Raw genomic sequence first — 25,854 nt, forward strand, 5'->3', positions numbered from 1 at the left:
CAGTGCCATGGAGGGCTGGTGAGAAATTTCCAGAGAGGGTGGCAGGCAGTGCCAAATGCCAAAGAGGTGAGTGAGGATGGGCACTGAAGAAGGGCTAGGGACTCAAGGCTGGTACTAGCATGAGGCCAGGTGTCTCGGGTGCAACATTTAAGGAGGCCCTCACAATTGGGTGCCAACCCGTACTTGCACAATCCTGAGAGTGAGGGCCTCCTTAATTTTGCACCGTAGGTACCTTCCTTGCCTTAGTCTAGCCTTGGACTATGTGTCTGGAGAGAACTGGTAATTGGGAGGGGATGCTGGACCTTGGGGAAAGCATTAGATTGCAAAGGGCTAAGGACCAACTGTGGAACTGTTTCTTCAATAGAAAGCCCCCAAGCTTCCTGAAGCTGCATGGGGGCACACTTGTCTCTCTCCTTACCCTGAGATAGCCTCTTAGGATTTCCACAGACTATCTAGGGTTTCTGGAGCACAGTTAGAAGACCACTGATCCAATTCAACCCCCCAACTTACCACAGAGAATTCTGAGACCCATAGAAGTATGTGACTTGTTCAAGGTCACACAGGAAGGTGTGACTTTAGAGGTCTTTCCTTTCCTATGATGTATTATCTTCAATTGTTTTACATTCTCTTTTTGTTTCCCCCCATCTTTTCCCCCCTCACTGTAAGAATTAGAAACAGCCCTGACCGGTTTGGCTCAGTGGATAGAGCATTGTCCTGCGGACTGAAGGGTCCCAGGTTCGATTCTGGTCAAGGGCATGTACCTTGGTTGTGGGCACATCCCCAGTAGGGGGTGTGCAGGAGGCAGCTGATCAATGTTTCTCTCATCGATGTTTCTAACTCTCTATCCCTTTCCCTTCCTCTCTGTAAAAATCAATAAAATATATTTAAAAAAAGAATTAGAAACAGAGTTGATACTTAAAGTCTAATCTGTATTCGAAGACCAATTCTCGAATTCTGAGAAGTCAATTTACTGAACGCTACCTACATTACTGTAGGGGATTTTACATAGATTATTTCAGTTATTTCTTATAAGAACCTTTCAAAGTACATGCCATTAACCCATTTTTCTGATGAAGAGACTGAGGCTCAGAGAGAGCAAATGACTTGTTTAGGTTTGCCCAGTTACTAACTGGTGCTGCTGGATCTGAAATATGTGTTCTCCCTCTATACCCCATGTTTGCTCAATCTTTCATATTAACTGGGTGCCATCGTGCCAGGCACTATATTTTGTGCTGATACAGTGTAAGCAAAGGAGACTAAAATCCTGCTGAGACCTACCCATGTCTGTGAGGGGGATGGGCTTGCTCTTTATAGGTCTCTGGGCTGCCTGTGGTGGCTGCTGTGTTCTTTTGGTTGTTGCTGACATGAAACCCACAGCCCAGTTCACTCCTCAGCCACCAAGTCACATGGACTCCTTTCTCTCTGCCCTGGTTCTGAACCTTTTCACTGAAATCCCCTGTAGGCAATACAGAAGTTTATGATGCAAGACGCATGCCCCCCACTTCCCTGCAAGCAGGTCTGATTCAGTTCCACGATTTAGCCCTGATAAAGTCAAGTATTTTGGCCTCCTCTGCCCCCAGCCCCAGTGAGAATTTGGACCCAGTGTTTTCACTTGTCACTTTAGACTGTTTGCCAGAGTTTGCGGAAAAAGGCCTGGATTATTAATGCTCTTGCCGGGAACAGCTGCGCCTTGCCAGGTTGTCATATGAGCCCTCTGAAAAGCCCTGAGCTGCAAGGCCCACACGCTCCCAGGCTCACAGGCTCAGGTGGGAAATGTGAGACTATCCTGCAGAAACTGCAAACAGCCCAGGAGGGCTGAAGGCAGCTTGGGAGGGGTTGATCAGGGTCTCACCAGGAATTCCCAGCAGCGAAGTGAGCATCGTGGGAGGCTGATTCCATCCTGGTGCTTCAGGGGGTTCTGCAATTTTCGAAGATCTTTCTAGTCTGCTGGCCCCCTCCCCCAAATAGAATAAGTTTAGTAATATTTACAGATCCACTACTGCTTACACTGGGTGCTATGCTGGCCACTTGAAATACATTACAGACATACCTCAGAGATATTTCGGGTTCAGTTCTAGACCACGACAATAAAGTGAGTCTCCCAGTAAAACAAAGAGCAATAAAATGAGGAATGTCTATAGTTTAATTCTCAGAACAAGATAAACAAGGCTTGTTACCTTGACTTAATGGATGAGTAAACAGCCTCTGAGAGATTAAGTGAATTACCAAGGTCATGAAGGTAGAAAATGGTGGAGGTAGGCTTTGAACCCAGGTCAATCGCATGCTCCTTTCAGGACATTGCAAGCCACCAGACAGAATAATATTTTCCTTGCTTACCTTCAGGTTATCCCTGCATCTGTCCTAACTCCTCTGTCTCTCATCTTTACTTCTTCCCAATACTCTGCAAACCTGCTCTGGAGCCTGGTATTCCAGTGAGGGCTTGACTAGAGTTCAAAATCCGCCAGGCCAGATGGTGAGGTGGATGGTGGTGCTACAGGCCAACCCAGGGATGAAGAAAGATGGTCTCTCACACCTTCTCCTCTATCTCTGGCTCCACTTCACCTCTTCCTGCTCCATCAAAGCTCCTTTTTAGCACCAGGAGCGCAACACTGAGTTTAGAGCAGTGGTTCTCAACCTTCCTAATGCCGCGGCCCTTTAATACAGTTCCTCATGTTGTGACCCCCAATTTCATTGTTACAAATTGAACATAATTAAAGCATAGTGATTAATCACAAAAACAATATGTAATTATGTATGTGTTTCCCGATGGTCTTAGGCGACCCCTGTGAAAGGGTCGTTCGACCCCCATGACCCACAGGTTGAGAACTGCTGGTTTAGAGACAATCATCTAATAATGTTACTGGTTTGCTGGTTTGCTCAGAAAACCTCCACCAGTCCCAGTTTCTTTCAGGATAAACTTGGACAAGAAACAATTCTGGACCAGACAATTCTGCTGAACCCCATTTCCTATCACTGCAGCTCTTATACCCTCACCCCTTAAAGCTTCTCACCATGCCCTGAGTACAATGGACCCACTTTCATGACTGAGCCTTTGAACTACTTTCTGTTGCACATGCCTTTTTCTGCCTGTCAAACTTTTATTCTTCCAAATCCAGGATGAACATTGTTTCTGACTTTTTCTAGCAGAGTTGATGCCACCTAGCCCTTAGTTCTTAATGCCTTACGTAGACTTCCATCCACCAATTTATGGGTCTTTCTCTTCTTCTAAGGCCTCAGGAGCAGGGATTGGGCACTATTTATTTTTGTAACACCTGTACTTGGGGCATATTTGTGTGAACAAACAAATGGGGGCTCATTAATAAAACTATGCACCAAGGTATGAATCACAGGTGATCTCCTTTGAACTGAAATGCAATGTTGAGGGACTTCAGAGAAGGAGAGGTGATAGGCTATGGCTGTGGTGGTATTGATTGTTTTACAGCACTGTGCTGACGGCATTATTGCAAATGAGCCGAGAGAGAGAGACAGAGAGAGAGAGAGAGAGAGAGAGAGAGAGAGAGAGAGAGAGATGACTGAAGTAGTAATGCAATGCCTTAAAGCTGGGGAATGAAGCATGGCCTGCCCTACCCTCCAAGCCAGCTTCTCAAACTTTGTCCCTGCCCTGCCTTCCAGGAGAGGAACTCCTTAGGGCATAACTGGATGGACACCCGTAGAAACAGTGGGAATTGTAGATGACCCCAAAAGGAAGGGGAGAAGGGTGGCATGCAGGAGGAGTAGAAGCAGAAACAGGAGAAAGTCCAAGGCCAACTTTCTTTCCTTACTGTGGTGCTGGGGGCATCTTGCTGGCCGGAGCTGCTGCCTGATGGCTGCTCCTGAGAATGCAATATGAGCTGGGTCCAAGCATGAATTTGGAGCCAGGACCTCGATATGTAGGTCATTCTGCACTACTGGGCCTCCTGCCCACTTAATTATTTCTTCCCCTGGTATCAGCACTCAGGCCTGGAGATAGTCAGATCTGAGTTTAAATCCTGTTCTCAAGCACTTTAATTGCTAATTGTGTAGCACCGAGCAAAAATAATAGGGATGCTATTTTTCTAGGGTCATTGGGATCAGTGATGATGACTGTATTGACAGGACTTGTGCTATGTGGCTTATGGCATCTTATTTATTTCTCTATAGGTAGATGCTGTTATTATGAATTTAATAGAAGTTAAATAAGCTGCCCAAGGTCACATCTTGAATAAATGATGGTCCTAAGTATGCTACATTGGGTCCACTATGCCACCAGTTCTCCAACTTGCCTGATCCTAAGAATCACCTGAGGCTTGTTGAAAGAGCAATTGCCAGGCTCAGTCTCAGGTTCTGATTCAGCCTGGTTGGGGTAGGGCCTGGGGAGCAGAAGATGTAAAAGTTACCTAGAATAATAGTAAAATCTGACAAGTTCAGAAAACACTATATTCTACTTTTTCCTGTCTGTAAGTTGTGGCTCATGTTTGGCCCTCAGTAAATATTAGCAGTGAGTATCTATATTAATAAAAGGTAATATGCTAATTAGACTGAACAGACCGGACATCTTCTGGACGACCTTCCGAACGTCCTTTCTGACAAAGCTGGGGCCCGTGTGAAGCCGCCCATGGTCCTGGGCGCCTGCGCCTGCAGCCGGCCCGGGTGAAGTTGGCCCGGGTCCCAGGTGCCTGTGGCTGGCTGGAAGAGGGAAGCCTGGGTCCCAGGTGTGGGGGCCGAGGCAGAGGTGGTTAGGGTGATCAGGCCGGCAGGGGAGCAGTTAGGGATGATCAGGTGGGCAGGCAGGTGAGTGGTTAGGAGCCAGTGGTCCCAGATTGCCGGTTTGGACAGTAGTTGGACATCCCCCAAGGGGTCCTGGATTGGAGAGTTCCCCCCACTCCCCTGTGCATGAATTTCGTGCACCAGGCCTTTAGTTGTAATATAATTTTATTGAAAGGATATTTTATCATGCAAGATTTTTATCTTTTAAAAGTACATTAGTCTCGAATTAGATCTTAAGGGTAGAAGTCAGGGGAAGTAGATTCTGGATCAGTAAATCTACATTCTAAAACTAAACTCAAAACTATTTGCAAATGGAGTGAGTTGTCTTCAAGGCCCCTGTCACTTGTGGTCAAGTAGTCAGTGACACCACATATGGGGTGTGCTGGTCCAGGGGTCAGTTCTTTAAAGCCCAGTGCCTGACTATGCATGCATGACTTGAGGAGGACTTTGATGCATTAAGGTTCCAGTGGAAGTGGAGTTGAGCCACTATGCAAAGTAAGGAAGGGACTGATGGTGGGCAGATATCTTTCTATCTCTTATCCATATTTCTGGCTCTTCTTCCTCTTTCCTTAATGTCCACTCTGTGAGCATATAAATTATAAAACATAGTCAGGGAATATTGTCCTATCAGAGCTTAAAGAAAGGCTTGATCCTTACCTTGGTTCATTGACCTTCTGTTTGCAACTTCAGCTTTATGACAAAACTCAGTGAGGTTTCTTATAGACTAAGGGCAATCTATAGGCTTTGTTAAAAGCTGAAGTGACTACTGAATTGCTGGTTGCAGGTTCAATTCCTGGCCCTGGTTGGGGAACATGCATAGGAGGCAACCAATCAATATGTTTCTCTCACATTGATGTCTATCTCTCTCTCCCTTTCTCTCTCTTCCTCTCCTTCCATCCCTCTCCTTCCATCCCTTCCACTCTCTCAAAAAATCAATGGAAAAAATATCAAGAAAAAAAAAGGAAACCTGCCTTAAGCCAGTCCTTCAGATCCTCCTTTTCCCATTCTCTGCCTCTCTGCTTTGTTTCCCTTAGCATTTAGCATCTTCTGAGATACTAAATAATTTACTAATTTCATGTGTGTTTCTTGGTCTTCCTCTGCTAGAATATAAAGTTCTAAGGGCAGTGATCTTCATTTAGTTTTTTCGCTGTTGTATCCTAAGCACTAAGATTTATGCTAGTGGTTACATTAAAAGGAGTACATGTAAAGTTTTTGTATAGATGGCCAGTTATAAAAGATATGATGTGGAGTCTGGGGGAGATGCCAGAGGGGGCTGGCTGCATTCTGTGTGTTATGGGGTACAGAGTGAGTGGACCCATGGCTGAGGCTGAACTCCATGGGCATGGGCATTGCAGGGCTGGCAGGAAGCTGGTCACAGAGGAGGCTGATGGGAGGGGGAAGGGATCTGGAAGGGTGCCTCTCAGGTTTTAGGGAGGGAGCTTGAAGAAGGAGAACTGAGAGTCTTTATTGAGATTTTTAAATTAGAAATGTAATTGCAGTGAACTGATGTGGGCTGACTTCACTTGTTTGAGGAACAAATAGAAAATGGGGAATTCAAGGGACACTGTCATAAGGAAGGAGACACTAGGTTGTTTGAGGAAGTGATTTGTTTGAGGGTTGTTGTTTTTTTTAGCTGTTAAAAAATGATAGTTTAGGTGTGTGTGGGGGCGTTGAGGTGGGGAAGTGATACAGTAAAGAGAACATTTGTTTTCCTCTAGAGCCGTGGTCGGCAAACTGTGGCTCGTGAGCCACAAGTGGCTTTTTGGCCCCTTGAGTGTGGGTCTTCCACAAAACACCACCACACTCAAGGGGCTAAAGAGCCGCATGTGGCTCGCGAGCTGAGGTTTTCCGAGCCAGAAGTTTGCTGACCACTGCTCTAGAGAGTAGAGTTAGAACCAGCAGGTGGAAGCTAAGGGGCCTGAGTAGGAGTTCAGTCTGATGCAAGTAAACAGTTTTCATAATGAATATGGGCTGCCTTGGAAGAAGAAATGATCATTATTACAGGTGTGAGAAGAGATGGTGGCTGGCCATTTTCTGTTACTATTGAGTGAAGAATTAATTCATTAGGTGGCAGGTTGGCTACTTGACTGTCCACTAAGGCCTTTTCTAACTGATGGTATGCTGCTAGGCCTCAGAGAATGCTTAGACCCCAGAGGTCGCGGACAAGGGAACCCGGATAACAATGTTGGTGGTCTGATGGGATGGGGCAGTCAGTGTAGAAGGTTTGGGCTTTGGATGCAGAACTAATGATTGAAATCTTCTTGGCCTTACTTTAACGTTGTTGATAGGTTCTGCAACTTTAAGAGAAATGACGTATAATGAAACTAATTTTATCATAGGCTAATTGATATAAACAAGAGTTAAGTTCCTATGGCATCTCAGCAATGTTATAATGAAATGATGTTATTTGAGAACCTGTTGTATTTGATTTTCTCTGCAATCAAAAAAAGTTAGAATCCCAAAGTGCCCACCAGGTATCACTTATTAAAATAGCATAGCTACAGGGCACTTGAATTTGAGTATCTTTACCCACAGGATCTCAGGGATCTTTGGGATCTACTGATGTACTTCCAGCACTGTTCCAGCCATTCAAATCCTACCAGGGTCCAGGTCCGGGTCCGGGTCCAACCCTATTTCTTCACAGGAAGCCTTTTCTTACCTACTCTTATCTGTGGGCGTGGTCTTGTCTGTGCAGCAGGCATGGGCTCTAGAGTTAAACAGGTTGGATTGAAATCCTAGCTCTACATGACCTTGGGGAAGGGGCTTAACTCTTCATGGAAAGATACTCATATTTACCTACAAAGTGCAGGTGACTTGCATCTACCTTGCAGTGCTGTGGTAATTGGGTAGAGACAAACTGCCTAGTGCAGCCGGATGCACAGTTCATGTTCAGACAGTGGGTGTTGATATACTGAGGACAGTTTCAGTATTTAACCATAAATATCTTTCAGCAATGTAAACATGGTACATGACCATGATCAAAAGCATCCACAACAAATACTTTAGGCCAGTGGTTCTCAACCTTCCTAATGCTGCAACCCTTTAATACAGTTCCTCATGTTGTGGTGACCCCCAATTTCATTGTTACAAATTGAACATAATTAAAGCATAGTGATTAATCACAAAAACAATATGTAATTATATGTTTTCTGATGGTCTTAGGCGACCCCTGTAAAAGGATCATTTGACCCCCAAAGGGGTCGCAACCCACAGGTTGAGAACCACTGCTTTAGGCCCACTTTTTCAGGAATACAAAGGCAAATTAAACATGGTCTTTGCCCATAATGTGCTCACAGTCCATTATCTATCTAGGTCAGATGGTTCCCTCTGCTGGTCTGGTCAGCACTTAGGAGGTGAATCCTTTACTAACCCCCTCCAACACCACTCATCCCCTCTAATCCTTCTGGGTATGGGAGAGCATACGCTCCTGGAAAAGAACATGGCTGTTCCCCCCATACTTGCTCCCCATGATGCCTGGAGTTATTATGGGCTGGGACTCTGACCTGAGTGTCTGTGTCTCCCACCACACCTAGCCTGGGGTGGGGGTCCCTTTGTAGGCACTTAATAAATACCTGCCCAAGAAATCGAAGTAGCTAGTTCATAAGGAATTACTCTAAGGTCAAACTCCCTGTGGTCACTGCTAGGCTGGCCTTTGGCAGAGCACATTCTTTGTCACCTCACTTTCATGAATGTCCAGTCTGACTCAATTATTAAGTTGCCATAATAAAACAGTGGACTTGAGATTTAAAGAAAAAAAAATGGTCTTATAGGAGTTTTTTTTTTTTTTTAAGAAAGTAAAGGGATCTTCTTAAATAACTGCCTTCGAGGACTCATTTGCATGCAGAGGTAGCAGCATGCTAAGAAGTACTAGTCTTAGGGAGTGAGATTTGAATCTTGGTTCTGTCCCTTTCTAGCTGTATGGCCTTTGCAAAGTCACTCAATTACTCTGACTTCAGCCTTCTCACTTGAAATATAATCAACCCACAGAGTTATTCAGAAGAGATAAGATAAAATAGAAGGCATCTGGCACAGAATAGGGGCTCAGCAAGCTGTACTTACAATTATAATGAGGATAAGACACTAACAACTGAATATGAGGCTCTCTGTGCTCCATGTTACTGCCTATAGGTAGACATGGCTATGCTTCCTCATCAAAGAGTGTCTTTGTGACCTGAACTACCCTGCATGCTCTGTATCGGCCATGTATTTAAGATGTGATTATCTTCTTCCCCTAGATATTACCTCTTCTACTAGAAGTCTTGTGTAGCTTCATCCCAGAGAAGCAGCAAATGGGCACATGGAGTGGAATGTTAATTCAACTCTACCTACTTAGCACCTTTTTAAAAAGGGAGAGATTGAGTAAGTAAGACAGTAACTGAAATACAGGTACTCAGTTTGGTTTAAGGCTTGCACAGTGCAGGTGGGGAGACATGAATCAGGGGTTCCTTCCATCTCTGCAGGGTAAGCCTCCTGACTGGATGTGAACTATTTGTCTTTTTCATGCTGCATGGTACTAAACATCCAGCTGTAGCAGGCAGTTTGTCACTACCCAGTTACCACAACAACACTGCAAGGTAGATGCAAGTCACCTGCACTTTGTAGGTAAATATGAGTATCTTTCATTGAAGAGTTAAGCCCCTTCCCCAAGGTCATGTAGAGCTAGGATTTCAATCCAACCTGTCTAACTCTAGAGCCCATGCCTGCTGCACACAGAAACAAGACCATGCCCACAGAAGAACAACTCATAATCCCCAGGGCTGGAGGATAACACAGCTGTGTTGGACTCACTGAGTGAACTTTTGTATGTGCTCAGGGTTATATAAATAGATGATATATCCTGTAGTTTATGAATGATTGAAGGTAGGAGGCCCTACTGTTTAATTTTCTCTCATGCACTGCACATGATTATTTATGCCAAATAATATCTTACTTTAGTGGACTTCTAATTCAACCGTTCGCTTTTTAATTTTATCTGTAGATATTTCAGTGTATGTTTAAAAGGTACTCTGTAAAAATAAAAATTACAATATGCTATTATCACATTTAAACAATGAATAATTTCTTTATTTTATCAGATATGAAGTCAATATTAAAATTTCCCCAATTATTATAATATATATGTGTGTATGTAGATATGTGTGCATGTACAAGTGTATATGTATATACACACTCATCCTATATAATAAAGAGGTAATATGCAAATTGACCCTAAGGCCGTAACATTGTCACAGGATGGTGGTGTGCACAGTGGGGGCAGGGCAGTGGGGGTGGGGCCGAGGGGGTGGGGCTGGCGGCTGCTCCGCACGGCTTCTGCTAGGGTTTCTGAGGCCCTGCATGCATATTGTGAGGGCAGGGCCTGGTGGCCATTTCGCACAGCCCAGAGGTGGGGCATCGGGGTGGCACTCCACGACTCAGGGCATCCTGCGGCACACCGGCCATGCAGGACAGAACTCTGGGACTTGGGATGGTCCCGTGGCACAAGGGTGGGGGAGTAGGGGGTGGGGGGCAAGGGTTCCGAGTCTCACATGATTTTGCACAATGGGTCACTAGTATATATATACTTTTAAAAACAGTTTGTTATTTTAAATATATTTTTTATTGATTTCAGAGAGGAAGGGGGAGAGAGAGAGAGAGAGAGAGATAGAAACATCAATGATGAGAGACAATAATTGATTGGCTGCCTCCTGCATGCTCCCCTCCTGGAGATCAAGCCTACAACCTGGGTATATGCCCTGACTGGGTATTGAACCGTGACCTCCTGATTCTCAATCACTGAGCCACATCGGCCAGGCTAAAAACAGTTTGTTTATTCAAATCAAGACTCAAATAAAGTCCCTACTTTGCAATAAGTTGACACAACTTTTAAAATTCTGAAAAGATTTTAATCAATAGTTTCCCAAGGGAGGGGGATTTTGGCCTTGGCACTGGTTTTGTAACTAACCATTGGGTAAGGTGTGGCTCTGCTGTCCATGTACACAGAAGTGGCCACAGGCCCACAGATGCCATCTCTGCATAGGCACTTATCTACTGCCATTGCTCACTGTCCCTCTCAGAAACACTCATTTTCTGATCTCTTGTCTTTTCATTCTTAAATGAAAATGTGACCTGTAGAGATTGGTCTTTATTTTTTTTAAAATTAATTAAATCTTTATTGTTCAGATTATTACATTTGTTCCTCTTTTTTTCCCCCCATAACTTCCCTCAACCCAGTTCCCACCCCACCCTTCTCCCTCACTCCCCACCCACTGTCCTCATCCATAGGTGCACGATTTTTGTCCAGTCTCTTCCCGCATCCCCCTCACTCCTTCCCCCCCCCCAAGAATATCCAGTCCACTCCCTTTCTATGCCCCTGATTCTATTATAATCACCAGTTCATTCTGTTCATCAGATTATTCACTTGATTTTCAGATTCACTTGTTGATAGATGTGTATTTGTTGTTCATAATTTGTATCTTTACCTTTTTCTTCTTCTTCCTCTTCTTAAAGGATACCTTTCAGCATTTCATATAATACTGGTTTGGTGGTAATGAACTCCTTTAGCTTTTCCTTATCTGTGAAGCTCTTTATCTGACCTTCAATTCTGAATGATAGCTTTGCTGGATAAAGTAATCTTGGTTATAGGTTCTTGCTATTCATCACTTTGAATATTTCTTGCCACTCCCTTCTGGCCTGCAAAGTTTCTGTTGAGAAATCAGCTGACAGTCATATGGGTACTCCCTTGTAGGTAACTGACTTTCTTTCTCTTGCTGTTTTAAGATTCTCTTTTTGTCTTTTGCTCTTGGCATTTTAATTATGATGTGTCTTGGTGTGGTCCTCTTTGGATTCCTTTTGTTTGGGGTTCTCTGCGCTTCCTGGACTTGTAAGTCTATTTCTTTCACCAGGTAGAGGAAGTTTTCTGTCATTATTTCTTCAAATAGGTTTTCAATATCTTGCTCTCTCTCTTCTTCTGGCACCCCTATAATTCTGATGTTGGTACACTTGAAGCTGTCCCAGAGGCTCCTTACACTATATTTGTATTTTTGGATTCTTTTTTCATTTTGTTTTTCTGGTTGGGTGTTTTTTGCTTCTTCGTATTTCAAATCGTTGACTTGATTCTTGCAATCCTCTAGTCTGCTGTTGGGAGTCTGTATAATATTCTTTATTTCAGTCAGTGTATGCTTAATTTCTAGTTGGTCCTTTATCACAACCTCGAGGGTCTCATTAGATTTCTTGTAGATCTCATTAAGTTTATCAGCAGTTTCTAGAAAATTCTTGAAAATCCTTAAAAGCGTGGTTTTGAACTCTATATCCAGTAGTTTGCTTTCCTCCATTTCTGTCACTTGTGTCCTTTTTCTTTGTCTCTGCATTTTTTATGCTTCCCTGTGTTGATAAAGTGGTTTTCTGTGCTAAGTGTCCTCTAGGGCCCAGTGGTTCAGCCTCCCCAATTACCTGAGGAGGACGCTCTTGGTGCACCCCCTTGTAGTCTTTGTGCACAGTCTTGTTGTAGTTAAGCCTTGATTGTTGTAGGTATCACTGGGAGGGATTGAGCTCCAGGCCAATTGGCTGTGAGAATCAGCTGTGTCTGCAGTGGGAGAACTTCTGTGCTGGAGACACCCCTCTGGGGCAAGACTTGCTCCAATGGGGCTTTGGTGCTCACTGAGTCTGCCCCCTGAGTGTGTCCTTTATGGTTCCACGGGGCTGCAAACTGGATGGTCCCGCTCTGACCTCTGGGTTTCCTCGAGATTGGTCTTTAAATATTTGAATACCAATCTGAAAAACAAGTTTAGCTGCAGAAATTCAACTTCAGATCTTCACCCAAGAAGCTTTGTGTATTTGCTTTTCCTGGGCCATGCAGGTGGAACGTCGCTTTTTGGTGAAGTAAGAGTTTGCAGTTTAGCTTAATTGGAAATAACCCAGAGCCTATTTAGGAATTAGGAAGAAACACACTATGAGGTAGAGAAGCCCACCCTGCCAACCACAGGATGGTGTAGCTTTTTGCTTTTCATGCTCATTGGCTTTGGGAGGAGGAAAATATAGTGTAGATGGTAAGGCGGTAATTCCTGGATAAAAATAGAAACAGGATGTTTTGAGACAGGGCTCTTGCTCTTATAAACCTCTGTGCGAATAGCCGAGGTGTATGCAGTTGGCACAGGTGGTACTTAAACTCCTAAGAGCTTACTGCACACATCCCTGAGTAGACTGTGGGGTGAGCCGGGAAATCTAAAGTAGCAAAGGCAGGAAGGCAATAGTGCTCCATCTGTAGGAAGCACTCTCAACCAGGGGTCTCTCATGATAAGATTCATAGTGTTAGATGGCACATTGTACATCATATGCTGATGTTTACTTTGGATTGAATGCTATGACATTTCATGCTGGTTCATACCTTTTCTCCCTTCTAATTTGCAAAGGCCTCCCAGAGCCCTTCCTGTTGGCCATTTCATACTTCTCCCTCACCACCACCACCTTTCTGCTTTTCCCAAGTAAGGTGTGCCCCCCTCTTGCTCCCTGGTGCATTTACACTTACTCGATTCCTCCATTATAACATGTAGTGTCATATTTTTTGCAAGACCATCTCTACTACTGCGCCTGGAGCTCCCTAAGCTTAATGCGTGGTACACAGGGCACATTTAGTCTGTGAGGTGGTTTGGGGGGGGGTTTGTCTGCAGCACTCTGCTTTGGCTATATTGGGGGGTATGTGAGAAGGATGAGCTGCATTCTTGGGGAAACTTGTTTTTAGAGGCATGAGATCTGGAAAATAGTTAACAGTACAAAATGGAAGGCAGAGAATATCAGAGGAGGCAGGCAGTGTAATTGGACAACCAAGGGGTCCAGGCTGCCTGTCACCACTTGAGCCAATTAAGCAGAGACAGGATTGAATCATATATGAGTCTTTAGTCCAATAATGCCGGCAATATGGGAGAGTAGCAGGTCATCCACAAAAATCTGCTCTGCACCTCACCATAAGCCAGCTGCTTATGTTAGGTAGAAGGACAAAGATTACATGGGGAAGTAGGAATTACAGGCATGGGAAAGTAGGCACGTGATAATCATTACAGGTTACAAGTCATGCAGGCTGGTGGGGGTGGGGGGGATGCGGGTGCCACAAGAGAGTGAGAGCAGATGCCTCCTGGACTAGATTGTTTCAGCCATGAGGTTGTAAATCTTTCCATAATGATAGGCAGTTCTTGGGAAGGAGGATGGACTGCATTCTGATGTTAGCTCCCATGTCCCAAGGCATACAGCTCTCAGGCAGGTTAGAATGTGCTTTCTGATCAGAACAGAACCTTTCTAATCAGAACAGAACCTTTCTAATCAGAACAGAACCTTTCTAATCAGAACAGAACCATCATGGTTAATAGAACATGATTAATATTTCTTATAATTGTAGCTGGTCCCCAACATTCTATGTCTGCTCCTAACAACAGGACTGCCCAACCTCCTAACTGAGCAAAATATACTACTTAATCCTGGCCTAGATAGTCCTTTACAGTTTATTAAGCTTTTCATTCTCATTCATTCATGCCATGAACAGGATATTATAATTCCCTGTTTTGTAAATGACAAAACTATGGCTCAGAGGAGTGGAATGACATGCTAGGGGCTTCCTAATTAGTAATGGTAGGGCCAGGACTAGAGCCCGTCTTCTGATTCTAAATCTAGTTTCCTTTCTACTCTTTTTCACATGTCTCAGATTGATAACTAGGGGCCCAGAAAGAAGAGGGGACTCAACTGGAATCTCAGGTATAATTAACGACTTCAGACACTGTTGACAATACCAAGCACTCTAGGTGGCCTGTGAATGATAAGGGAAAAATAGAGAAAGAACTAACATTGAGCAGTTACTCTGTTCAATGGAAATAGAACACCAACCACAAAAGTGGGCTGCATGTGTAATTTACAATTTTTATAATACATCAAAAAGCAGAAAAGCAGATGAAATTAATTTTAGGTGTTTTATTTAACTCAATATATCAAAAATATTATTTCCTTTATCATGTAATCAATATAAAAATTATCTTACATTCTATTTTCCCCCATGAAATGTTCAAACTTGGGTGTGTATTTTACATGTACAGCACACCTCAGTATGGATTAGCCACATTTCTAAGGCTTGATAGCCACATGTGGTTCGTGGCTACTGTATTGGGCAGCATAGTTCTAAGTGTTTTATATTTCATTTATTTTAGCAATCACATGAAGAATTCTTTATAGCACTGCCTAATGGCTGAGGAATGAAGCCCAGAGAAGTTAGGTAACTTGCCTGGGGTCACAAAGCTGGAAAGTGACAAAGCTGGATTGTGACCCCGGTCTGTCCCATGTCTTCCCACTCTGGTGCACTGCCAGTCTCGAGGAAGGGAGTGTGCTTGATCTGGACCTAGAAGGATGGTTGAATTGAATAGGTGGAAGTGAGCAGTGGCCTTGATGATGTGCTAACACTCCTGAGGGTTTCAGCTGCTGCTTATGTTGCCAGTGTCCTGTGTGGTGGGGAAGGAGGCTCCGGGGCAAAGCAGGGGTAGCCAATTTCCAAACCATTGTTATGGTTCCTTCTGGGAGGTAGCGGGGAGATCAGAGTGTATTAAAGGGAACCATTGTCTTCAAACCCATATGCCAACGTTCAGGAAGTTCTTTCACAAGACAAGAGCCTCTCCTGGGACTTGAGGCCATTAATAATGCCGTCCTTTTAGAAGTTATGTGAAGATTTAGGTTGTAACACACAGAGAGAGGTCAGCTAGGCAGCCAGGGCCAGGTTGTGAGGCACTGAGTAAATGTTTCCCCTCCCCTAAGCAAAGGCAGGAGATCCTTTGGGGAGGCCAGTTTTATTCCTTTCCAGGAAGACTCTGATAGTACTCTAAAAAACAATTGGTTCTACAATTTTATTTTATTTTATTCACAAACATTGCAATAACAATAAAGATACACTTTTAAAATTCTGGCATTCTGACACAGTAGTCTTCAGTTTACAATGTATCCTTACAATTTTTGTCCTTTTGGGAAAACAATAGTTTTTAATATAATTTTAGTGTGGATGAAGTGATTTTGTTTCTCCTCCTATCACGAACATTTTCACATCAGCTGCCCCCTGCACACCTCCTACTGGGGATTGAGCCTGCAATCCAGGCATGTGCCCTGACTGGGAATTGAACTGTGACCTCCTGGTTCATAGGTCGATGCCCAATCACTGAGCCACATTGACTAGGCCATTCCCCCATTTTTATAATGCATGCACATGCTAATGGCTTCAGAGGATATCACTGAATTCTGTATCAGAATTTATTTGTTCCCATGGCTAGATATTTAGGTTGTTTCAAAATTTCTTGACATTATATTTGATGCTACAGCCCCAAATCACATGCTTGTGTTTCTTTTCTATCTTTAACCGTGACCTCCTAGTTTTATGTTCAACCACTGGGCCACACTGTTTGGGCCTCAATTTAGTTTTATTTCCTATCTGGTCCTGAAAGGAGGTGCAAGAAAGGCCTGCCTATTTGGCTACCATTTTCTCTCTAATAATTATATTCTTACTGAGCTCCTATTGTATAATGAATAATGTACTGGGAGCTTTATAAATATTGTCGCAAGTTCACATTTTCAGGATCTGTGTGAGTCCCCTACATCTTCTAAGAAGCCTGGCCACACACTGAAGTCAGCAGCATGACATCTGATAGAAGGAGAATCTGAGAGGGCACCAAGAAATCTGAGTATCACTTTGGCTCTAGCACAAACCAATGATGTGGCCTTCTCTATGCCAGTGAGTCTCAGTTTTCTCATCTATAAAAATGGGGTGGGGGAGTTTGATCAGCTGCTTTCTAAATTCCCTTCTGTTTCATATCCGCAATGGTCTACTCCAATTCAACCTGCTCTGTTCTTTGCCTGAGTTACTTTTGGATTGCAGGTCAGAATTTTATAGTTTAGTAGCACTGTAGTTTCTGAGTGAGTCTTATCTCTTAGTGATACTCTGATCTTCCAGTGACAAAGACCATATCTTGTTCTCTTAAATCAGGGGTGGGGAACGTCTGGTCCAAGGGCCATATAATGTCCCCAAAATCATTTGGCCTGGCCACTCCAAGGCATTAGGGGTGAGCTAATTAAATGCTTGACCAAATATAGCAGGCTAATTTTTAAGTTGGTTATTTTGTATGGCCTTCGAATGATGCTATAAATATCCAAATTGCCCTTGGCAGAGAAAAGGTTCCCTACCCAACTTAAATACTTCTTAAATCTGGGCCTATCATTTGGTGAAGTATAAGGCTATTTCCCATGTGTGAGATCCTGAAACATCCTGGGTGCAAGTATTTATCCTGGGACAGTTATTTCTAAGCCTAGATTACCAATCTTTCTGATATTAAAAACTGAGATTAGTTGTCAGGGCCACTTGCAAATAACTTGGACTTTAAATGTGATTACGTTCTACTCATTCATTATTTCCCTTTTATTATTAGTGCCTTTTGTGTCCAAAGACATCTATGTTTACTGCACATTTATGAAGATATTCCTTTATATTTTCTTCTAGGAGCATTATAGTTGAACTTTCACATAGAGGTCTAGGATCCACATCAAATTAATTGTATAGCATGAAATTGAGGGCCAGGTTTTCTTTTTCTTTTTTTCATAGATATTGGGACAGTAGAACAAGTTATTAAACAGACTTTCCTTTCTCTACTGAGTTTCATTGGTACTACTATAAAAAAGTAAGTTAGTATACTAAAAATTACAAGAGAAGTAATCTTACTACAATCTCTCTCTACCACTGTTTACAACTAAAAATGGGACAGAATTAAAAAAGCAACTAGACGAGAACCTGAGAAATAATAGCAGGCAGATAGGATATTGGAGTCAAAACTTGAATGATGACCCATAATGGCTTTTGTCACATGGAATACCATAATTGTGTGGGAGGCTGAAACTCTGAGATAACCCCATCTTTTCAGCCAGAGGAACCAGGAAAAGGAGCTGGAAGCCAGACAGTTGGAAAAAGACACCCACTAAGTCTGTGTATGGACATTGATGTAAGTCATGAGCACACTACAAGTTGTGCATATGTGGAACAGATCCAAAGAAGCACGGCAAAGGTTTTGAGAACTTAATTCTTATATGAATGCTATCCAAGTTCCAGATAAACCTATGAGTTGCCTATGTGACAGGCAGACCGAAATGGCCTATCAAAGGCTTTGAAAACCAAACTGAAATCAGTTAGCAGTTACAAAAGGCAAGGTGGAACTTTCAATTTGAACCTAAGTGGGTTAATTATTTGCTAAAAAAAATGAACAAACAAACAAACAAACAAAAAATCAACACTTTTCAGAGATTTTTAGCAGGTTCCAGAGTCCCACAATGTAATATTCAAAAGTCCAGTATTCAACCCAAGTTTACTCAATATAAAAAGAACCAGGAAAATCTGAACAATATTCAAGGGAAAAGACAGTATGTTCCAACCCTGAGATGAGTCAGATGGTGCAATTATCAGACAGACTTAAAGTAACTATTATAACCATTCTCCACTCTTGAAATGAATGAAAAGATAGAAGCTCTTAGCAGAAAATAGAAACTATACAAATAACCAGATGGGCATTTTAGAACTGAAAATACAACATCTGAAGTAATGAATTTACTGCATGGACTCAGTGACAGCAAAAGAGATGACAGAAAAAATGTCTGTGAATTTAAATATAGATCAATAGAAATTTATAATATTTGTAAATATACTTTTTATATTTTAATTAAAAAAATTTCAGTTACAGTTGACATTCAATATTAAATTAGTTTCAGGTTATAAATGTATTTTTTATTGGAAAAACAATGAAGAGTGTCTCAGGATACTATAGGCCAACATTAAAAGTTGAAAAATTCCTGTTATTAGAGTGCCATTCCAGAAGGTAAAAGAAAGACATTGGTATAGGAAAAATATTTGAATATAGAATGACTGAAAATGTCCCAAATTTGGTGGAAGACATAAATTTACATATTAAAGATCTCAAACAGGATCAACTGAACAATAACTATTTAGCCATTTCATAGTTAAACTGCTGAAAACCAAAGATAAAAATATATATATTGAGAGCAGCCAGGGAAATATGGCACTTAGGCATTAGGGAAACCTATTTGAATAACAGCAGACTTTTCATCTAAACCAATGTAAGCCAAAGACAGTGGAACAACATCTTTAAAATGCTGAAAGAAAAAAAGTATTAACCTGGAATTTTATATCCGGAAAAAATATCATTCAAGAGTGAAAGCAAAATAAAGATATTCTCAGGTGAAGAAAAACCAAGCAACTTTGTTTCCAGTAGACCTGCTCTTAAAGAAGTGCTAAAGGAAGTGTTTCAGGCTGAAGGTAAATGATAACAGAGGGAAACTTTGAACTTGAGGATTAAAAGAACAAGAGACATAAGTATCTTACATAATAGATTCACATTAGTAAAAATACACACAAAAAAACAAAAGTAACCCAAATTATATGTAATCCCATAACACAGAGATAACAACAGACTACTGGCAATATTTTGCATATATTTCCTTCAAGTCATTTTTCTCTCTTAATAAACATTTCTTTTTTTAAATTCTTTTCCCTCTCTCCATCCCTCTTTCTTTCTCCCTCGTTCCCTTTTTCTCTCTCTTTTTCTTTTTACCCACTAAGATTATATAGTATATCTATATATATATAATCGACATATATAAAAGGCTAATATGCTGTGTCCGACTGGTTGTTATGACGTGGACTGACCACCAGGGGGCAGATGCTCAACACAGGAGCTGCTGTGATGTGCACTAGCCATTTACAGAGAAACGGCACCATGGACCTGGTGCCCACAAAGCAACACTTGGCTTCCCCCAAGTGAGACACGGGGCCCGCCACCACTCTGGAGCGACACCGCCCAAATTGCAGCTGATGCTGCTGAGACCCAATGGCGCAAAGTGCGGCCCACAGCCCAGCCCAGCCTAGAAACGGTGGCTGTGGGCACTGAGTAATGATGTCATGTAGCAATGCCCAGCTTCCTCTCCCTAGTGCAGTGATGGCGAACCTTTTGAGCTCGGCGTGTCAGCATTTTGAAAAACCCTAACTTAACTCTGGTGCCATGTCACATATAGAAATTTTTTGATATTTGCAACCATAGTAAAACAAAGAGTTATATTTTTGATATTTATTTTATATATTTAAATGCCATTTAACAAAGAAAAATCAACCAAAAAAATGAGTTCAGAGGTGACACGCGTGTCATAGGTTTGCCATCACTGCCCTAGTGACTAGGCTCCTTGCAGTTTCTTCAGCCCAGGAACACAACCTGCTTTATAGCCAGGTGGAAACATTTTACACTTTAATCAAATGTCTGTGAAGCGTTTTCCTGTGCCTCATCTCATTTGATCCTCACAGAAGTCCTGGAGTAGGTAGATAGGAGACTCGGTGGAATCCTATTTTCTTTTCATTAGCTGGGAAATGGAGATTTAGAAAGCTTAGAAACCTTACCCAACTGAAAAGAAGAATTGGTGGACCTTGAAAATGACTTCAGGTTTTCTCACTGTGTGGAATACAGTCAAACACTGCTGCAGTTAAATATTTTACCCTTTGTCCTCCCTGCATGATCTACAATAATAATCTGCTTTGTGTTGATATTTACTGCTGTGTTGCTGACAATTACCTGAAAGAGAAGTTGGGGTGCTTCAATGGGCTGGAAAAAGTTTAGCTAAATCAGAAAGCAGGTCTAATTAAGCAAGTTTATTCTGTATCTATAAAAGGCTAAGTTGATTCATGCACACGTGATACATATAAAGCTCTCACTGGCGCCATGTGTTTCAATCTGTCATTGTCGGTCGTGAATTTGGTTGACACTTCTATTATGGAGAAAGGGCGAATAGTGATATTAAAATATTTCTTCTAATTAATTTCCTTTCAATGTACACAAATTCGTGCACCAGGCCACTAGTAGATATATAATATTCTTTATAAATTAATATTATATTACAAACACTTTCCTCTTTTGTTAAGAAAACAATAAATTATTTTTAAAAATTTTAGGTTTGATAATTGTATTTTAGTTATATTTTTAAAAGTACCTTTTAGGGATACATATTGGCATTTGTGTGGATGCAATGATATGATGTCTGGGATTTGCTTAAAATACCCAAGGTGGGGGCTGGGTGGATATCAGTTAAATAAGATTGGCTAGCCTATCTAATAATAGACAAACATGGTAATTGACTGTACCTTCGCTATGCCTCCCATTGGCTAATCAATGAGATATGCAAATTAACCGCCAACAAAGAAGGCGGTTAATTTGCATACGTAGGTGCAAAGCGGTGGAGCGAAGACTGAAGGCGGCTCCAGCCAGAGCAAAGGCCTGGGTCCCGGGTGTCGGAGGAAAACCGGTGCCGGCAGCCAGGGGAAGGGAAGGCCTATTGCACGAATCTTTTCATGCAACAGGCCTCTAGTAAATTAATAATTGTTGATGCTGGTAATGGGTACATGATGACTCATTATACTATTTTTCCATATGTATGCAATTTATCATTTAAAAAGCTTTAAGAACTCTTTATAAATGTTACTTTTAATCATTTAAACATATTACATCATGCGAACATCCCATAACATTTAACCATTCCTCTATTGTTGTGAATCAAGGTTTTTTAGGGTATGCGTGGGCTGAGATGTCTTTTACAGCTCCTCTTGTTTATTTCCTTTTTGGAGATGGAATTACTGAGCTAACAGAGAATGGACATTTTTAATGTTTTGATATAATTTGCCAAATTGCCTTCCAGGAGAGATGTTGCATGTTGTTTACACACAAGAGGTATATGAGAGTGCCCTTGTCAGCTCTGTATTATATATTTTTTTAACCTCTGTTAAATTTATGAGGGAGGAAGTGGTATCCTGTTACTTGAGTGTGTATTTCTTTGATTTCCAGTGACACTGACTCCCCAGCTTGCCACTGAATTGGTTCTCACCCCTTTGGGGAGGACCCAGGGGAGGAGAGTAGAAGAAGAAAGATTTATTGCCTCCTCCTCACTCCCCATTTTGGAGATGAGAGGCAAAAGCAGACACAGGTAGCCCTGGGTTCACATCCCACCTCTACCGCTTACTAGTTACTGCCTTTGTGCAACCTTAAGCTCTCTGAGCCTCAGATGCTTTAGCTGAAGAAATAGAGCACTCATACTGTTCTCCACAAGTGAGAGGCAGTGGAGATTCACAGGGAAACAGCAGGATCCACAGTGGTCAATTTGAAGACGGGACTTTTGTTGTCCTTGAGAAGCTGAGGATACTAAAAGACCTACTGCTTTGCTGCACTGGGGTCGCCTGAAGGAATTACTGCTCACACTGAGTCACTGCCTCTTCACCTTTCATTCTTTGTAATCTCCCTGCTCCATGGGCTTTCAATAACTGCTGGGCAATGGAGGCAGCTAACACAAGTCAGGAAATCCATCTTTGAGGAATTAGGTGATTGTGGGGAATAAATTCTGATTGCTAATAGCATTCATCTGATTCAGTGGAAGTGCACTTTGCAGTGCTTGGCTCAGAGGATCAGGGTGAACTTCAGGTGGGGTGTTGGGCGGTGTCTCACCATACTTTTTGGAGGAGAATTCAGGTCTGGAGCATGATCTTTTTCAGGGAAGCCCAGCCCCATTTATTGCCCCTTCCCCTGGCCCCTCATCTTCCTCCCACTCTCACTCTATGTCCAGGTCCAGAGCCCAAAATAGAGGAGGTTGTAATTCTAAATAGCCTGTCTGCTTGAATTCCAAGTGAAAACTCTCAGTATATTTTTTCTCTCTACAGCTTTTGATTGGTGAGGAAGGAAAGTGGAAAGGTTGAGGGGGGTGGGTATCCTTAGGTTATTTGAACATTATTTGGCCCTGGCTCACAGGTGAGGACAGGAAACCCTCCAACACTCTCTCAGCTCAGATAATGGGTACAGCTAACCGGAAAAGAAGTATTTCTCTGGAAATCGAGATTGGGTGCCTAGAACTCTGCTGTCAGCCTGTCCTGGTCTTGCTCTAGGACAGTGATGGTGAACCTTTTGAGCTCGGTGTGTTAGCATTTTGAAAAACCCTAACTTAACTCAGGCGTCATGTCACATACAGAAATTTTTTGATATTTGCAACATAGTAAAAAAAAGACATATATATATATATATAATATTTTATTGATTTTTCACAGAGAGGAAGGGAAGGGGATAGAGAGTTAGAAACATCAATGAGAGAGAAACATTGATCAGCTGTCTCTTGCATACCCCCGACTGGGGATGTGCCCGCAACCAAGGTACATGCCCTTGGCTGGAATCGAACCCGGGACCCTTCAGCCCGCAGGGCGACGCTCTATCCACTGAGCCAAACCAGTCAGGGCTGATATTTATTTTATATATTTAAATGCCATTTAACAAAGAAAAATCAACCAAAAAAATGAGTTCGTGTGTCACCTCTGACACGCATGTCATGGGTTCGCCATCACTGTTCTAGGACCACCTCACTGATTGACTGTTTTTCCCCTGGGCACATTCCAGGTGCAGGAGACATAAGGGTGGGGCTGGGAGTTTGGCCTAGTTTCTAAAGTGAGGGAAAATCCAGAGAAAAGACAGCAGGCTTTATTGTAAGGATTTGGGTCTACTGACTTTTCCTGTCTCAGGCAGTGAGCCCTCTGCTCTGGAAACGAGAGCCCAACTTCCCGGCATCTTCCCTGGGCTCTCAGGGGTGTACAAGCTCTGAGAAAATTGAACAATTTTGTGTTTTCATCTTAATGATCATAGAGAAATAATGGTTTTAACAGTTATAATTTTCCTCAATTCATTGTTGAGTGACACTTCAAAAGAAGAAATCTTAGTCTTAAGTGTTTGCCAAACAGGGTTTCTTTTTTCTCTTTCAGGTGGGGGGTGGTACTTGATCTACAGCTTTATTTCCGATGGGCTTAACTGGGTGATGACGTTAAGGCACTGTCTGAAAAAAATGTAAAATAATTGTTTCATGGCATAGCTTAAAAGCTCCTTCTCATTTATTATTTTCATCACAACCCTGTGAAGTAAGGAGTATTAAACTCCTTGCATCGAGAGGAAAGAGGCTCAGAGAAGATAAGTGACTTTCAAGGCTGGAGAGCTCGGGACCTCACCACTGTGCCCTGGCTTCAGGCTTCTCCAGGAATTCAGCCTCCTCACTCACAGCCCCTCGTCTCTGACTCCCTGGAGGGTCCCAAATTCTGGCTCTCTTTGCTGTGGAGCAGCGTGTGAAATTGTTAACACTGAAAGCACCAGGTATCGGTTTTGTTGAGATGAACTTCAAGGTTCTATGTTTAGCCACAGGCAGTTATTAACCCGTGACACTCCCGAAAGTTCATCTCTTACTCTCAGAAATGAAGACTTCCTCCACCCACAGTGGCTGAGCCAGGTCCCAACCTCCTGTCCCTCCTACCCTAGCCGCCAGGTCCAGGTTTACATGTCACAGTTTCCTAAGCACCTGACATGCCAGACACTGCGTGATTGATCCTTTTAATCCTCACAGCAATCCTGATGAGGAAACTGAGGCCCCGTGGGCTCATGTCATTTGCCTAAAGTCAGACAGCGATGAATAATGAAACTGTGATCCAAATCTAGATTTGTCTGACGGGTCATGTGAAATTCAGCACCAGTCTCCAAGCCGGGCCTTGTCTGAACAGTCTTGCTCATCTCAGGCGTGGTCTTCATCAGCACAGGGGCCTGCACCAGCTTTTCTTGGCTTGTGCGTCTTAAGTCAGATCTGAAGTAAGATCCTGGCTCTGCCACTTCACAGTGGGGCAAATCCTATAACCTCTCTGAGCCTCAGTTTCCTCACTTGTAAAATAGATTAGACAGTTACATGTCTTATGGGATTATTTTAAAGATTAAACAGGTGCATGAGCCAGTCCCTTAGTGTGTGACACATAGAAGGTGCCTAAGAAGCAATGACTATTATTATTTATTGGGCACTTGCTTTCAGGGAGTGGAGAAGCAGGTGCTGTGAGCTTCAGAGTGCCTCCTCTCTTACTGCTGAACTTGCACAGCCCCCTCCCCTCCCATCCCCCCAACCCTGGCTCAGCACTTCCCTGCCTGCTCTGAAGCTTATTATCTGCTCTTCATTATGTAGCTAATAAACTCCAAAATCTTCCACCTGCTGTTCACCAGGCCTGAGTCTCCTTTCAGCTTCAGCTTTGCACAACTGCTTGGGCTGACTGGAACCTCTCCCTGTGCCCTAGTGCCCTGCCTTCACCCATCTCCATGCCATTGCCCTCCCATTTTCCAGGTCTTTCCCATCATGGGAACTTTAAATCCCAGGCTGGATGTGGGCCCCTCCTCCTGGTCTAAGATTCTTTTTCTTCTTCTTTATTGATTAAGGTATTACGTATGTGTCCTTATCCCCCTATTGTCCCCCCCCCACACACACACCCCCCACTCATGCCCTAACCCCCTGGTGTCTGTGTCCATTGGTTAGGCCCGTGGTTGGCAAACTGCGGCTCGCGAGACACATGCAGCTCTTTGGCCCCTTGAGTGTGGCTCTTCCTAAGCCTTAGGAGTACCTTAATTAAGTTAATAACAGTTACCTACCTATATAGTTTAAGTTTAAAAAATGTGGCTCTCAAAAGAAATTTCAGTCGTTGTACTGTTGATATTTGGCTCTGTTGACTAATGAGTTTGCCGACCACTGGGTTAGGCTTATATGCACACTTACAAGTCCTTTGATTGATCTCTCCTCCTTCCCCCGACCCTCCCCTACTTTCCCTCTGAGGTTTGACGGTCTGATCGATGCTTCTCTGTCTCTGGATCTGTTTTTGTTCATCAGTTTATGTTGTTCATTATATTCCACAAATGAGTGAGATCATGTGTTATTTATCTTTCTCTGACTGGCTTATTTCGCTTAGCATAATGTTCTCCAGTTCCATCCATGCTGTTGCAAATGGTAAGAATTCCTTATTTTTTTTTTTATAGCAGCATGGTATTCCATTTTGTAGATGTACCACCATTGTTTTAATCGACTCATCTGCTGATGTGTACTTAGGCTGTTTCCAAATCTTAGCTATGGTGAATTGTGCTGCTATGAATATAGGGGTGCATATATCCTTTCTGATTGGTGTTTTTTTTGAGGAAACTTCATACTGTTTTCCACAGTGGCTGCACCAGTCTGCATTCCCACCAGCAGTGA

The 25,854-nt window shown here is 42.7% G+C and overlaps 2 protein-coding genes across 5 annotated transcripts in view; both read left to right on the forward strand.

Annotated features, from left to right (window-relative positions):
• Nucleotides 1–25,854, forward strand: part of LOC132230218 (kininogen-1-like) — a 433,809-nt gene that overhangs the window by 239,471 nt on the left and 168,484 nt on the right. The gene's annotated exons all lie outside the window — the stretch shown is intronic.
• The window catches only part of ST6GAL1 (ST6 beta-galactoside alpha-2,6-sialyltransferase 1), a 123,307-nt gene that overhangs the window by 47,808 nt on the left and 49,645 nt on the right, over nucleotides 1–25,854 (forward strand). The window contains exon 1 of one of the 4 annotated variants that reach the window (XM_059687319.1): nucleotides 14,444–14,466. The exons of the other annotated variants lie outside the window; for them this stretch is intronic. The gene's annotated coding sequence lies outside the window, so the exon portion shown is untranslated. Of the gene's footprint in view, nucleotides 1–14,443; nucleotides 14,467–25,854 lie in introns of those variants that run through there. 4 annotated transcript variants of the gene reach the window in all.

The sequence above is a fragment of the Myotis daubentonii genome, chromosome 3, assembly GCF_963259705.1.
Source record: "Myotis daubentonii chromosome 3, mMyoDau2.1, whole genome shotgun sequence".
NCBI classification, from domain to species: domain Eukaryota; kingdom Metazoa; phylum Chordata; class Mammalia; order Chiroptera; family Vespertilionidae; genus Myotis; species Myotis daubentonii.